The sequence below is a fragment of the Lathamus discolor genome, chromosome 10 (assembly GCF_037157495.1).
Source record: "Lathamus discolor isolate bLatDis1 chromosome 10, bLatDis1.hap1, whole genome shotgun sequence".
In the NCBI taxonomy this organism is placed as follows: domain Eukaryota; kingdom Metazoa; phylum Chordata; class Aves; order Psittaciformes; family Psittacidae; genus Lathamus; species Lathamus discolor.
Genome location: NC_088893.1, coordinates 18486763 through 18500053, shown reverse-complemented (window position 1 = coordinate 18500053; position 13291 = coordinate 18486763). Strand labels below are relative to the sequence as shown.

The 13291-nt window shown below is 48.8% G+C and overlaps 2 long non-coding RNA genes across 2 annotated transcripts; both read left to right on the top strand.

Annotated features, from left to right (window-relative positions):
- Nucleotides 1-1735: 1735 nt before the first annotated feature.
- On the top strand, nucleotides 1736-3035 carry LOC136019792 (uncharacterized). The gene is made up of 2 exons (XR_010615062.1): nucleotides 1736-2237; nucleotides 2575-3035. It is a non-coding gene; the product is annotated as an uncharacterized LOC136019792 (long non-coding RNA).
- Nucleotides 3036-3505: 470 nt separating this feature from the next.
- On the top strand, nucleotides 3506-12761 carry LOC136019793 (uncharacterized). Its single transcript, XR_010615063.1, has 3 exons — nucleotides 3506-4102; nucleotides 10896-11053; nucleotides 12478-12761. It is a non-coding gene; the product is annotated as an uncharacterized LOC136019793 (long non-coding RNA).
- The last annotated feature ends 530 nt before the right edge of the window (nucleotides 12762-13291 follow it).

Below are 13291 nucleotides of genomic sequence, written 5' to 3'. Positions count from 1 at the left end.
TATAGCTTTAAATGCCTTCTAATAATTAAAGAGGTGCCCCATTAGTTTCCCTTAGGGGTAGGGATAAATGAATCGCCACCAGAAGAAAACAGGCCTGCAGGTTTAATGCAGTGATTCTTCAGAACTTGGCTGTGTACCCACATAGCCAGGTCTTGTGTCTGTATCAGAGCTTCCACGTATTCTAAATTGCCAGTTTAAAAAGGTTTGGGGTTGGTTTTGGAAGTGTCGCTGTGGTAATTCCTTACTGTGTTCTGTAATCCAGGCTGGATACTACAGTAAAGAATTAGGCCTTATTCTTTTTCCTCCCAGCAGCAAAACTATAATCCCCCTGTCATCATTCCAACCAGCATTACGTGTGCATCAAAACCCCCAAATCCACCAAAATAGAGCTCAGCGCTGCCTGAAAAGCAGTGGGAGTTCATTTCAGCTGGAAGGGGAGATGATGCTTTTTTTGCAATAGTCCTTACTAAAAGTCAGTGTCTGTTAATGCAGTGAACAGGAATATCAATTTATACCCTGCACCTGCTTGTGAAGTTGGTTTGTAATTCATAGGAACAGCACTGTTAACTTTAGAAACAGCCACCAGAATACTCGTCAAACCGTTCTGTTCAGTAGCCTGTGGAGGAAAACAAAGAAGTGTTGGTGTGCAAAGGCTCAGAAGCATCAATGCAGAGGGATGTGAACCGTGGTAAGGCAGTTTGCGTTCCTTGAGCTGGTGAATTGGTGTTTAAAAACTCTTTCATCTACATCTAATTATTAACAGAAACCCCAGAGGATCCAATTTGCCTGTTGACTGTGGTGAAATTACAGCACCACCAGTGAAGCTGTTGCATGTCTTAAAGGAGTGTCAGTGCAGATTCTTGTTTAGAAATAGAATGTGGGAAAGCTCCTTCAGAATTGGGCTCACCTTTTAAGTTTGGGGGTGTTTTTACGCTTTGCCTCCTGTTGCAGTGTGTTTGTTCCTTTGATACGTGCGTGAGACCAGATTTGCCAGTCATTAGAGTCTACATTGATGTGATTACCAGCTGATGTAGCCTGCTTGTAGGTGGATGAGGCTCAGAATATGTTTCTGTGTACCTGAGGTGGAGGCAGTGAATGGCCGAGGACTGGAAGTGGGGCAGGAGGTGCGGTCAGTGCTGCAAGCTCAGGGCACCAGGACCCACCATATCCAGGCACATGAGCGTGTTTGAAGGAGTTGGAGCGTTCTCTGTTGCACACACGGGTCGGAGCCCGCAGTTAGGAGTTAAGGTGGAAGGTGTCCTGCTGTCCACGGAGGAAGGCAAGGACTGTATTCCCGGTGTAGGGTGAGGAAGGATGTGCCCTTGTTTGACCATGTTAATGCTGTGTGATGGATGCGAACATCGGGATGGTGAGAATCCAGGGTTTGATGATACCCAGGGGGTAGGTGCCATAGAGGAACTGGTGTCTCTTGAGCTGGGACTCCTGCAGCATCCCATAGAGAGCTGCAAGGGGTGAAAAAGACCGGTGCCTTCTGCAAGCCCTCCTCAGACATACATTAGAAGTAATGACGATACCGATTAAAGCCATAACCTGCCGGAGAAGCCGTGCGCTTGCCAGGCACAGCGAGCGTTACACGGGGAGGCCATTCACCGCCCAGCCCGACTCTGACGGCTCCATCCACGGCTCCGCTGCCCGCTCATGCCGGCAGGGAACAGCCCGCTGGCTTCCGGCTGCTCATGCGCCATTCCCCAGCGCTCCTTCCCCTTCGGGGCCGCTCAGGCGGAGCCCACCGGGGCCGGGCCTTCCTCCGCCGCAGCGGCTCCGCGCCGGGCCCCTTCCGGGGGGCTCCGGGGGCAGCGGAAGGCCCGGTCCGGAGGAGCGGGGCGGCGCCGCGCAGGCGCGCAGGGACCCGGTGCTGCGGCCTCTTCGTGCCTCAGCGCCGGCGTGGCCCCGGGTGCGGGGGTCCCCGTGGGTGCCCGTCGGTGAAACCAGGGGGAAGGAGCGTGGACGAGGGGCAGCTCTAATGGAGGTGCTGCTGCTTCCCTCTGCGTGCGGGGCACAGCCGGAACGCGCACAGTGAAGGCTGGCACAGGGTGCCCAGAGAAGCTGTGGCTGCCCCATCCCTGGCGGTGCTCAAGGCCAGGTTGGACACAGGGGCTTGGAGCAAGCTGCTCCAGTGGAAGGGGTCCCTGCCCGGGGCAGGGGTTGGGGCTGGATGCGCTTTAAGGTCCCTTCCAAACCAGTCCGTGAGTGTTAAACGCAAGGGCAAGTTCCAGGTACGGCAGTTCCCAGGCTCACGGTGCGGTCCCGATAAGCGTGGTGGTGCGGGTAATGTCTGAAGTAGCGCGCTGGGATGCTTGATGTTTTAATCAATCAGCCTGCAGTGCTGATTTGCAGTGCTGCAGTGCACTGCGCTTGCGGGATGTTGGGGGAATTAAGGGAGGACTGATGGGTGTGCAGGGTCTGGGCGTGCAGCCTCTCGCGGGGGTTTGGTTCATTGGTGTTAAACAGTTCCTAATCACTTCTTTTCAATGGGATTCCATGCAAAGAGCTGAAATCGCTTTGGAGACATCTTTAGGTTACTCATCCCTGTGCTTTTGTGCTTGTGTGCAGAGGGAGGCATCCGGTTTTGTGGAGGTCCAGAGGACGCCGGTGGTGAGGCTATGGACACAAGCCAATCCTGGGGATTCCCAAGCCCACATTCCAAGCACAAGGGTGCCTTCCCCTTAGTTTACCATGCTACCATTCTTCCTTAAGAAGCATCAAACACTGCGCTGCTGCTGCTTTCCTCAGATCTTTGCTCCCTGAAGATACCTCATCCCAGCGCAGTCCCAAGCCACAAGCACGGGGCTCAGATCCTCACAAATGTGATTATCCTCACTAGTGCGAGCCTCCCCGTCGGGATTCCTCACTGCAGTGCAGACAAATGTGTGTGATTGCAGACTCGAGGCCTTAGGCTGTGAGAAGTGAGGAAATCACAGCTTGAGGTGGTCTGGCTGTGGCTCTTTGTGGGAGGTTTTGTGTTAACAGTCGGCGAATTCAATGTGTCAAACAAATACAGCTTTAAACATTCAGAGATTAGGAGGTCCTGCATAGAAAACTCATAGGAGTGAAGGCAGATTCCCTCATCCGTACAGCAGCATTCAGTTCCACGTCAAATAGGGAGGATAACTTTGGATGGATGGATGGATGGATGGAGATAGATGGATAGATAGATCACGGATGAATAGATAGAAGATAGATATATAGATAGTAGATAGAAGATAGAAGATGGATAGATATATAGATAGATAACGGATAGATATATAGATAGAAGATGGATAGATATATAGATAGATAACGGATAGATATATAGATAGAAGATGGATAGATATATAGATGGAAGATAGAAGATGGACAGAAGATACATGGAAGATGGATAGATGTATAGATAGAAGATGGATAGAAGATAGAAGATGGATAGATATACAGCTAGAAGGTGGATAGACAGAAGATGGATAGAAGATACATAGAAGATTGATATATGGAAAGATAGAAGATAGATACATAGAATATGGATAGATAAAGATAGAAGATGGATGGATGGATAGATAGATAGATAGATAGACAGACAGACAGATAGATCCTTTGTGCTTGGCATGTCAAGGTTCCATGAGAAGAGCTGTTGATGTGTACAGAAATGCATGAGGAGAGGGGAACTGGCCAGCCTCCCCACCTAATGCTTCTGTTTGAGCAGTTTACTGCTTGTGGAAGCTGTCCCAGGCAAACGCTAACCCTTGTTTGTTTCGAGCTGTGCTTCTGGAAGAGGAAAGGTGCAACCAGCAGGCAATGTGAGGTGTGAGTTGGCAGCGCCGCCTCCTCCACCTCTCCTCTTGATGCCAGGAACAAGGAGTTTGGCTGGAGTGTGGGGTGGGAAATGGGTGACCAGAGCCTCTGGTGAGTGGCAGAGTGCATGAGCTCTGTGTCATGTATGTCACTGGATGAAACATTACCTGATTTCATTAATCTCTCTAATGGAAGAGCCTCAACAGAGCAGGGCATGCTGCGCCCCTCCTGCAGGATGGGATTATTCTCCTGGAAAGGAAGAGCTGTGGGTTCGGAATTCCTCAGGGGAGGAAAACACTCAGCCTGTGACTGCTGTGTAAGTGTAGAAAAGTAGGAGGGTGCCGCCGCCTCCTGTGTTTTGAACATGCTGGCTTTGGTCCATGAAGACCAAAAGAAGGATTTATGGCATACTCCTCTATGGAATATGTCCTGCTGCCCTGCTTAGGGATCCTTCTTGGAATGGCTTTAACCTGCCAGAGCGGGACTGAGATGAGCTCTTAGGCAGAAGCTCTTCCCTGTGAGGGTGCTGAGGCGCTGGCACAGGGTGCCCAGAGAAGCTGTGGCTGCCCCATCCCTGGCAGTGCTCAAGGCCAGGTTGGACACAGGGGCTTGGAGCAAGCTGCTCCAGTGGAAGGGGTCCCTGCCTGTGGCAGGGGTTGGAACTGGAGGAGCTTTAAGGTCCCTTCCAACCCAAACCAGTCTGGGATTCTGTGATTCTTTAGAAATCTCTTCATATTAGAAGAAGAATGAGGTAAGAGGCAAAGGAAAAAGGAGCTAAATCTAAAGAAAACCCCATGAAAATATGTAGAACCAAAGAATAGAGCCATGACCCCCCATGTGCTGCTCTGCTCTTGCTGTGCATTCAAAGGATAGAAGTTGCTATTTTAGAAAAGAATATACCTGTGGTGCTGTGTGCATGCACACAGGAGAGGAGAGGGCTTTTGGACTTGCTTATTATAGAAACGTCACATAATTAGGTGGTGCTATTGAAAGTAAACAGGGTTTAGGGGCTGAGTTTTTTCCCCTTAGCATTGTTAGTGCACCTCGAGTTCATCTCACCTCCCAGCTACCAGGAGCAGAGAACAAAACACAGGCAGAACTTTGTAGCCTCTCCGATAATGACTGTAATTAGCATCACAAGCTATGGAAATTGCAATATTCCCTAAAGGTTTCTTGTCATTCTCCCATGTTTCTGCAGGGAATATAGAGGGGGTTTAACACAGGGCATCTTCTGTCTCTGGTGCTGTCCCACGGATGGTAACGTTCCAGCCGCCGTGACTGCACGAATCCATTCTCAATGCTCGGTCAGAGTCGTGTTTCGGAGCTGCTCCGTGTGAAAGCTGTGTCCTGCCCAGGGAGCAACCACGCTCCTCTGAAACACTGGATGCTGTTCAGTGTCCACAAGGGAGCTGTTCTCCGTCTGATGTGGTCAGAGCACGGAGCGTGGGATTTTCTGAGCGAGGGAAAATGTTAGGAAAAGCAAGTGCTGGGGTTTGGAAACCCGGAATGGGAAAGTTTGCACTGGGACTTGTCATAAGAGAAATCATGTTCTGCCTTTCACGATGTGCCAGGGCTGGGTCCGACTCCAGTATAAAGGCAGTATTATGGTATAGCACTGACTGATTGCATAGAGATCTCATTGCAGAGGCTGTTAGCACTGGAGGTAGGCAGACTTCACTTCCCCAAGCCTCCACCTGTGGCACGGGATGTTCAGTCCCCAGCTCGTATGACTGAAAAGGTCTTGTGTTTCTATCCCTGTTTTCCAGTTGGGGCCGTGACCTGCCGTGTCTGATTCATTTCCAAGCTGAATCATTTTGACAGCTGCCAATTCGGTACACATACCATAGGCTGAGCTGGGGAGTTGCCCAGCGGGGCAGGATGCTGCAGCCTGGGCACGGCTCTACCTGGCACAGCAACACCTCTGCAGCCCTATAGCTTGGGCACAGCAGGGAGCCAAAACAGGCATTCACTGGGGGCTGGTTGGTCAAAGTAAGGTGCTCCCAAGCACCTTATCCTTTTTATGATAGAATCCCAGACTGGTTTGGGTTGAAGGGACCTTAAAGCTCCTCCAGTCCCAACCCCTGCCACGGGCAGGGACCCCTTCCACTGGAGCAGCTTGCTCCAAGCCCCTGTGTCCAACCTGGCCTTGAGCACTGCCAGGGATGGGGCAGCCACAGCTTCTCTGGGCACCCTGTGCCAGTGCCTCAGCACCCTCACAGGGAAGAGCTTCCTTAGTATCTGATGTAAACCTGTCTAGATACTGACCCTACATAAACCTTTGCTTACAAATCAGTGAACACATCCGTGTTCTTTTCAGAGCTGGGTTGAACTTGGAATTGCTCCGTCTCAGTGTCAGATTATTAGTTACTATTAATATGATTATTAAAATGAATATTAGTTCATCATCATCCCCATAATTTATTCTATCATTTTATCCCCATCATCATCATCATTTATTATCTGTATTTCTGTTCATCTTGAAGTTTATTTGGGTGTGAAGAGAAGATTACGGGTTCTGGTTTTGTCCAGAATTCAGCTGCAATGTCCACTAAAGGTAACTGTCGGTGTTTTTATTACTTTACATTCCCACTATCGTGATGGCAATAGAAGGATTTCATGCTGAAATATGGCACTTCACACAGACCGAGAGGCGAATTGTCTTCAGTGACTGCCCAAGCCCGGGGAGAAGGCAGCAATGCCATCCCTTCTGAATTAATTATGAACCACACAGCTCTTGCTATTATCTGTTTACACATTATTGGCCTTGTGATGTGCTGGTGAGAGATTTCCTTTCACTGTCTGGTCCAACCGTACGTTAAGTCCCAATTTCATTAAAAGGGCTGCTCGCTTTCCTGGTTGAAAGGGTCATTGTGTTAGTTATTACAGTGTTGTCTTTGTGCTCGCTCCCCCCAAATTCCAGTCCCTGTTTTGTAGGGAAGTTTGAGAGTGAACTTCTGCTGCCTGTGAAAGCGGCTTCATTGACTTTATTGACTCCGGAGCCTCCAGTTCTTTATCCGCAGAGATCTTTAAAAGGACACTCAAAACTTCCAGCCAAAGCTTATAGAACTTGGTACTTATAGTTAAGTATTATAGACCCGATGCTGTTCCCATGGAGACCTAAAGGAATGTTTCCATTGAATTCAGTGGTAGCAAAGCATACGCTTTAGTAAGTGGGGAAAGGAGCAGCCTGGAGAGCTCAATTTGTTGTTCCCGGGTTTGTTTGTGTGCTTGTTCTTCTGTATAAGGACATAAACCTGGAGAAATTATAGGTGTTTGTATTGCAATTTGTCTGCTTTGTCTCATGTGTCTGTAGGGAAGGGGTGTGCGGTTACAGTGTGATAACCCACGAGGCAAAGGCACAGCTCTCCTCCTTTCACTCCCTGCTGTGTCTTGCCTTGGAAACCGGGATGCAGGGAGAGTGTTTCAGTCTTGGACAGGTCAGTGATGGTACAAGTGGGTACTGGTGGAAGGCAGTGTTAGTGCCTCCCTCCCTCTGAGGGCACTCTTTAATGTGAACTTGTGAAAACACCGACTTCCAATGGGTTACGAATGCACAAAGAGATCATGGGATCCCAGACTGGGTTGGGTTGGAAGGGACCTTAAAGCTCATCAGTTCCAACCCCCCGCCTTGTGTGTGCGGATCCTTGGTAATGTCCAGAACAAGAGAAAATCGAGGCCTCCGATTGTACAATACAGTGCTGGAAGTTGGTTTTGGTGGAAGCTGTGCCATGAAACCCTTGGCTACTGAAGTCAACAAACAGATTTCTGATTGACTTAAATGGAGCGAGGATTTGGCCTATAATGAAGTCCTTTCATTTTGACTCACTGAGATTTCTCTTGTTCTTTCTCAGTGCCTTATGACACATTCACTCCATCCTTGCCTCAAACAAAGAGAAATTATACTTATCATGGTCTTCCTTTAAGTATTTTCTATTTGAGGGCCTACTGAAAGGACTCCAGAGGCAAATTCTTGCTTTAGAAGTTGCTATTTATGTCTAGACACATCTGAATGTCGTTATGCTTTGAATGTTCTGGATTGCTTGCCTTTTTCTTTGTGAAGATGCATGAGTTGAGAGAGAGGGAGCATTGTATCAAATTAACTTGAAATAAGCTGTAACCAGCTCAGGGTTCTGCTTGTTGCAACTGGCTCCCCTGATACAAATACATAAGAAAATAAGCGGCACCACAAGTAACATTCGTATTTATTGGTGTTTTAAAGCAGAGTGGAAGCGAGTTCTCAATGTCTGATTCCATTGGTATATTGCTGTTGGAATCATGCAGTGTCCCACACTCCTGGTCATGGCCTGGAGCCAAAATGCTATGGGCTGTACATGAGCAAAACCAGTGTGTTGTCTTTATTCCAAAGGGCTTTCAGTCCGGGTGGAAGGCAGGTGGTGACAGGGAACACAGGCACAGAAGGAAAGGGAATAACAAGGTGATAGTTACTGCCAAGGAAGCCAGTGGTCTCACTATTGCTGGTTAACTGTCAAACATTGCAATAAATGAATCGATAAGCTTGGTAATCTGTACATTTCATTTAAAATATCACTGCAGTTATGCACACCTGAAGTAAGAAGCCAAATTGTCCTCGGTGTGTGCATTGCAGCTCCAAAGCCAGGTTACACAATGCAGTGGTCATAGACCTCCACCTCTTTTTCTGCAGTTCTGTGTTTCTCAAAGGATTCTTCAAGGCATTCTAAAGCGCTGCAAGTTAAATCACTGCCTGGTGTTGGTCTTGCCTGCAAGCCATGTTTGCTTACCAAGGGTCAACACGGAAGGTGCCTTTATCTCACACCAGCTCTATAGTTCTGCTGATGCAAGCTCTTCCCTGTGAGGGTGCTGAGGCGCTGGCACAGGGTGCCCAGAGACGCTGTGGCTGCCCCATCACTGGGAGAGCTCAAGGCCAGGTTGGACACAGGGGCTTGGAGCAAGCTGCTCCAGTGGAAGGGGTCCCTGCCCATGGCAGCGGTTGGAGCTGGATGAGCTTTAAGGTCCCTTCAACCCAAACCAGTCTGGGATCACCTCCAAGCCCGGTGAGGCAGAGGTCAGGTGTATGCAGGACAAGAGCGAGACTCTTTGGGTTTAATCACTTTAAAGAATACAAAATGTCATTAAATCTCTTTCCATCACTTTATCCAACTTAATTGTCTTCCTGCTGCTGCGTGCTGGGTTACAGTCACTTTTAAAGGACGGAGGAGGTATGTCAAACCCATGATCAAAAGAATCTTTTCCTCTTCTCACATTCAGAGTGTGGAGGCTATGAAACATTTATCCAGGAAATGAAATAGTAGGGCCTGACAGCTATCTCTGGCGTCACTGAGTAAGCAGGTTATCTGGAGATTCCTAGTGCAAACAAGCCAGGGCTTTGATGGATACATGAGTAATACCACTACAGGCAGTGGAAAGCTTGATTAGGTTGGTGCTGAAGATACGCTCACTCCAGCAAGTATAATACAGCCTGAAAATTAATAGTCTGTTACAAGGAGAAGCATCTTTCTTCATCAGTGTGTTTCTTAAGCAAAGGATAACAGAGCATTCCGCTTTAGAGTGTCTTCTTGTTGAGCAGGGGGGTTGGATGCAATGGAAAGAGATTCATAGGATCATAGAATAGTTTGAGTTGGAAAGGACCTTAAGATCACCAAGTTCCAACCCCCCTGCCATGGGCAGGGACACCTCACATTAAACCATGGCACCCAAGGCTCTGTCCAGCCTGGATGAAGATTGATGCATGGAAGTTTAGATTGTAGGGAATTTTGCACAGGGATCAGTGGAATGTTGCAGTCTTACATGGTGATAGCTTTGTGTTTGTCATTGGCTTTGTGTGTGACGTCCATCTGGGGTTTTGACGCTTGGCTTTCACTCAGTGGTGTTGTAAAACAACACAGACCCTGTCTGTGAAGTGAGCTCCAAGACCTTAAACCTTAATGACGTTGCTTCAAATGTCAGGTTCTTCAACAGCGGATCACTTGTGGTGGTGCAAACCTCAGCAGCCAAACGGCCACACGCTGCCATGGGATGCAGGGGGAATCTCCCTCCACAGGGAAGCTGATAGGGGAGATCTGAGTCACGGTGACGGCCTCAGCCAAGAGGCAGGCAGTGAAGTGGAGCATGCGATGAGCTCAGAGGAGGTGAATTGATGATCTGCTATTTATAGATGCACCAAGAGGCTCAGAGACAGGATCGCCAGGCAGGGCCACTCTTCAGCTCGCTCTGGAAACGATTCCCTGTCAGAGCTGCAAGCGAAGCATGGTGTGGAGCTGGCACAGTCTGGGGGTGCCCTGGTTGTGTGAACACGTGGACGTGCCACAGGAGCAGCTTTTGGTGTGAGAGCCCGAAATACAGCTGGTTTTAGCAATACAGACACTGCTGCATTTTATCTGTCTCTTCCTTGGCGAGTGTGTTTTGGTTTTATAGGGAAGGAATGGATTGATGCTGTGGGTCCTCCACAGCAAGAGCAGCCTCCTCTCATTATTGTACGATATAATTCAGGAGTTAGTTTGGTACGGTTATTTCCTGGACGATTCTTTCTCTTGTCATTCAATTCTGGAAACTGGAGTTCTAGAACTTAAATACCATAACCTTGCCTTCATAAGAGACGTTGATGATTACAAAGTCCAGTTGCATCTAACTCAGCACCATCAGCTTGAATTAAAAACAGTCATAGAATCCCAGACTGGTTTGGGTTGGAGGGACCTTAAAGCTCCTCCAGCTCCAACCCCTGCCATGGGCAGGGACCCCTTCCACTGGAGCAGCTTGCTCCAAGCCCCTGTGTCCAACCTGGCCTTGAGCACTGCCAGGGATGGGGCAGCCACAGCTTCTCTGGGCACCCTGTGCCAGCGCCTCAGCACCCTCACAGGGAAGAGCTTCTGCCTAAGAGCTCAGCTCAGTCTCCCCTCGGGCAGGTTAAAGCCATTCCCCTTGGCCTGTCCCTACAGCCCTTGTCCAAAGCCCTTCTCCAGGTTTCTTGTTGTCTCAATGAGGGATTTTCTGCCTTTCTATTGCAAGAAACCCCACATTTCTCTCCCTAAGTGACTGATGTCGCTCTGCTGCTGCTCCGGCTTACACCATGTGTCCATCAAAGTCAAGGATCAATGTCATGCTTGTTTCAGAGATGCTGAATTGAGTGCTTAGGGCCCGGCTCTGCGAGCATGCCCGCTCTCAAATCCCAGTGAGCTCAATAAGCGCCGAAGGAGCTCATCACCTCTGCGGATCAGGCGGATACCGAAGGCAGTGAAGCCTCGCTGAAGCCCATGTTGTGCTTAAAACGGTCAGTCCCATATTGACAAAAGCCTGTGAAGGGTTGAATTGCGCCTTGATTGAGATGATACTGGAAGCAAGGCTTGTGATTGTGCTGATGTTGACATTACTGCCTGGGAAAGTAACATCCAAGCATCTATTTGCGATGGTTTCACACCACGCAGAGCTGTCAGCCTGATTTGTATTCAACTGCTGCATATTGAGGCTGGTCATCGCTCTTGTAAATGGGAGATAGGAGGGATTGCTGTAACACAGAAATAGTTCCTTTGGTTTAGGATAGATTTTAACTGTAGCCCTCCGACTCCTGATAACCGCAGCAGGAGTTCTGTGCCTGGCATTCGCTGCCCTCCACTCCGGGTGATTTATCCCGCGATGCGCATGGAGGAAGGAGAAGGGCTCCGTCTCCATTCTTGTTACCAGGAATTGTGCACCTAATTCTCTGTGCATTGTACTGAAAACGAACCGGTGAGATGTGTTCTGCATCAGCAAAAAGGCTCCCTCATTCAACTGCATGGAAAACGTGCCCGCTAGAACTTGGGAGGAAAGGAAATCGCTGGGAACGGTTTCTTGAAGCAGAGCCTGTTGGGTTTTTCCTTCCATTTTTTGCTGAGAGGGAAGATTCTGCAGAGGGGTTTTTTTCCCCTCCTCCTTTTTCCTCCCCAGTTGCGAACCTTCCAGTCGCGCGCGTTTCTGCTGCTGCCAGCACTTTTCGTTCTCATGGCAGTTTTTCATCTCTTCACTCGCTTATGGCTAAAACAGTGCCTGCAACAGGAATCCCAGTTACTTGCTCCCCAGAGTAATTACATCCATTTGTTCCCACTCTGGTCCTGGGGGAAAGGGCTTCCTTGTGTTCCCCCTTGATGGATCCATCCTTTGCATCCATCCTCCCCATTCCTCTGCTTCATGCCAATACCTTCTTTGCGGGTGTCAAAGCCGGGTGATGGCACCGTTCTGAGATGTATCCTCAAGTCATTCGTAGCTAAAACATTGCCTAAATGTGTTGGGAATTCCTCTTAGGACTGGAATCTTCCTGGCTGGCTACTCAATTAATGCACCTGCATATGCATAGTGATGTTAATGAATATAATTCTGGGACTTGTTCTGTCTGAAACCCCACAGAAGAGCCATGAAGCGTTGTTAACCACAGCACAGAGGCTCAAAACAAGCACAGGGAATGGAGCGTCTTCATCTCATGCTGTTCGTCCCAAAGTTGTTAAAATAACCAGGAAAACCCATTCCAGTTGGGATCTCCTCACCCACCTTGGGATAGCCACTGCCTACATCCTGGGTGGCTTTTCTGTAGCAAAAGATATAATACAGAATCCCAACTCGGTGTTTTATACCGAAGCAAAGTTTATATGCTGTGTGATCTTATAAAAGCCTGCTTTTTATGATACCTCGAGTTGTTAAATGTAGACCTCCTCTTTTTCATAGGATCGCAGCCTGGTTTGGATTGAAGGGGCCATAAAGCTCATCCAGTTCCAACCCTCTGCCAACTGCATCAAGCATCGTGTGCCAGGGAGAGGAGCACAAGAGGTGCTGCGGGGAGAGCAGAGCATTACGCAGAGCTCCCCATGTCCTCACCAGCACATCTACAGGAGAAAGCTGCCTCGCTACAACTGATCTCTACATTTAAATCAATACAAGGAATATCATTTTTGCCTGCTTTGGTTGGGAACACATTTGACTAGCCCATAATAAGCTACTTTGTATGGAAATCAGTGTCCGTGCAGTCCCTTGCTCCTGCTGAACTGTATTGGTTTATGGATTCATGTTCAGTTCTGTAGCAATACAGGTGCTTTCTGTAGCAAAGCCCTTGGAGAGTCATCAGCCTCCTATGGCATCAAGGCATGGAAATCTAAAGTGAAGGTTTAGGACATCTCGGCTGTATCAGAGTTATGAATTCTGCCTGCATTCATGAAGCTGTTGAGGTATTTAATGCCTCAATGCATAAAGGTTTGTTCCAAAGTTCGTGTTGCCTGCTTCAGGCCTGAGCTTAAAGAGCTGTGAAAGGAGCAACCCAGTGTCGTGTATTGTAATAACCTGCTGGAGGGAGGCGAGGAGGATGCTGACCTGGGTGAAAGGCAGTGGGAATCTGGTCTCTGGAAGGGACTGAGCAGTGGAAACACCCCAGCAGAAAGCATAAAGCCAAATGTGTATTTCAGTGCAGTGAGGAGGGGATGTACCTGGCAATGGGTACAGACACATTGAGGGCAGGAATCACAAAGCACATTGCGACCAGGGAGCC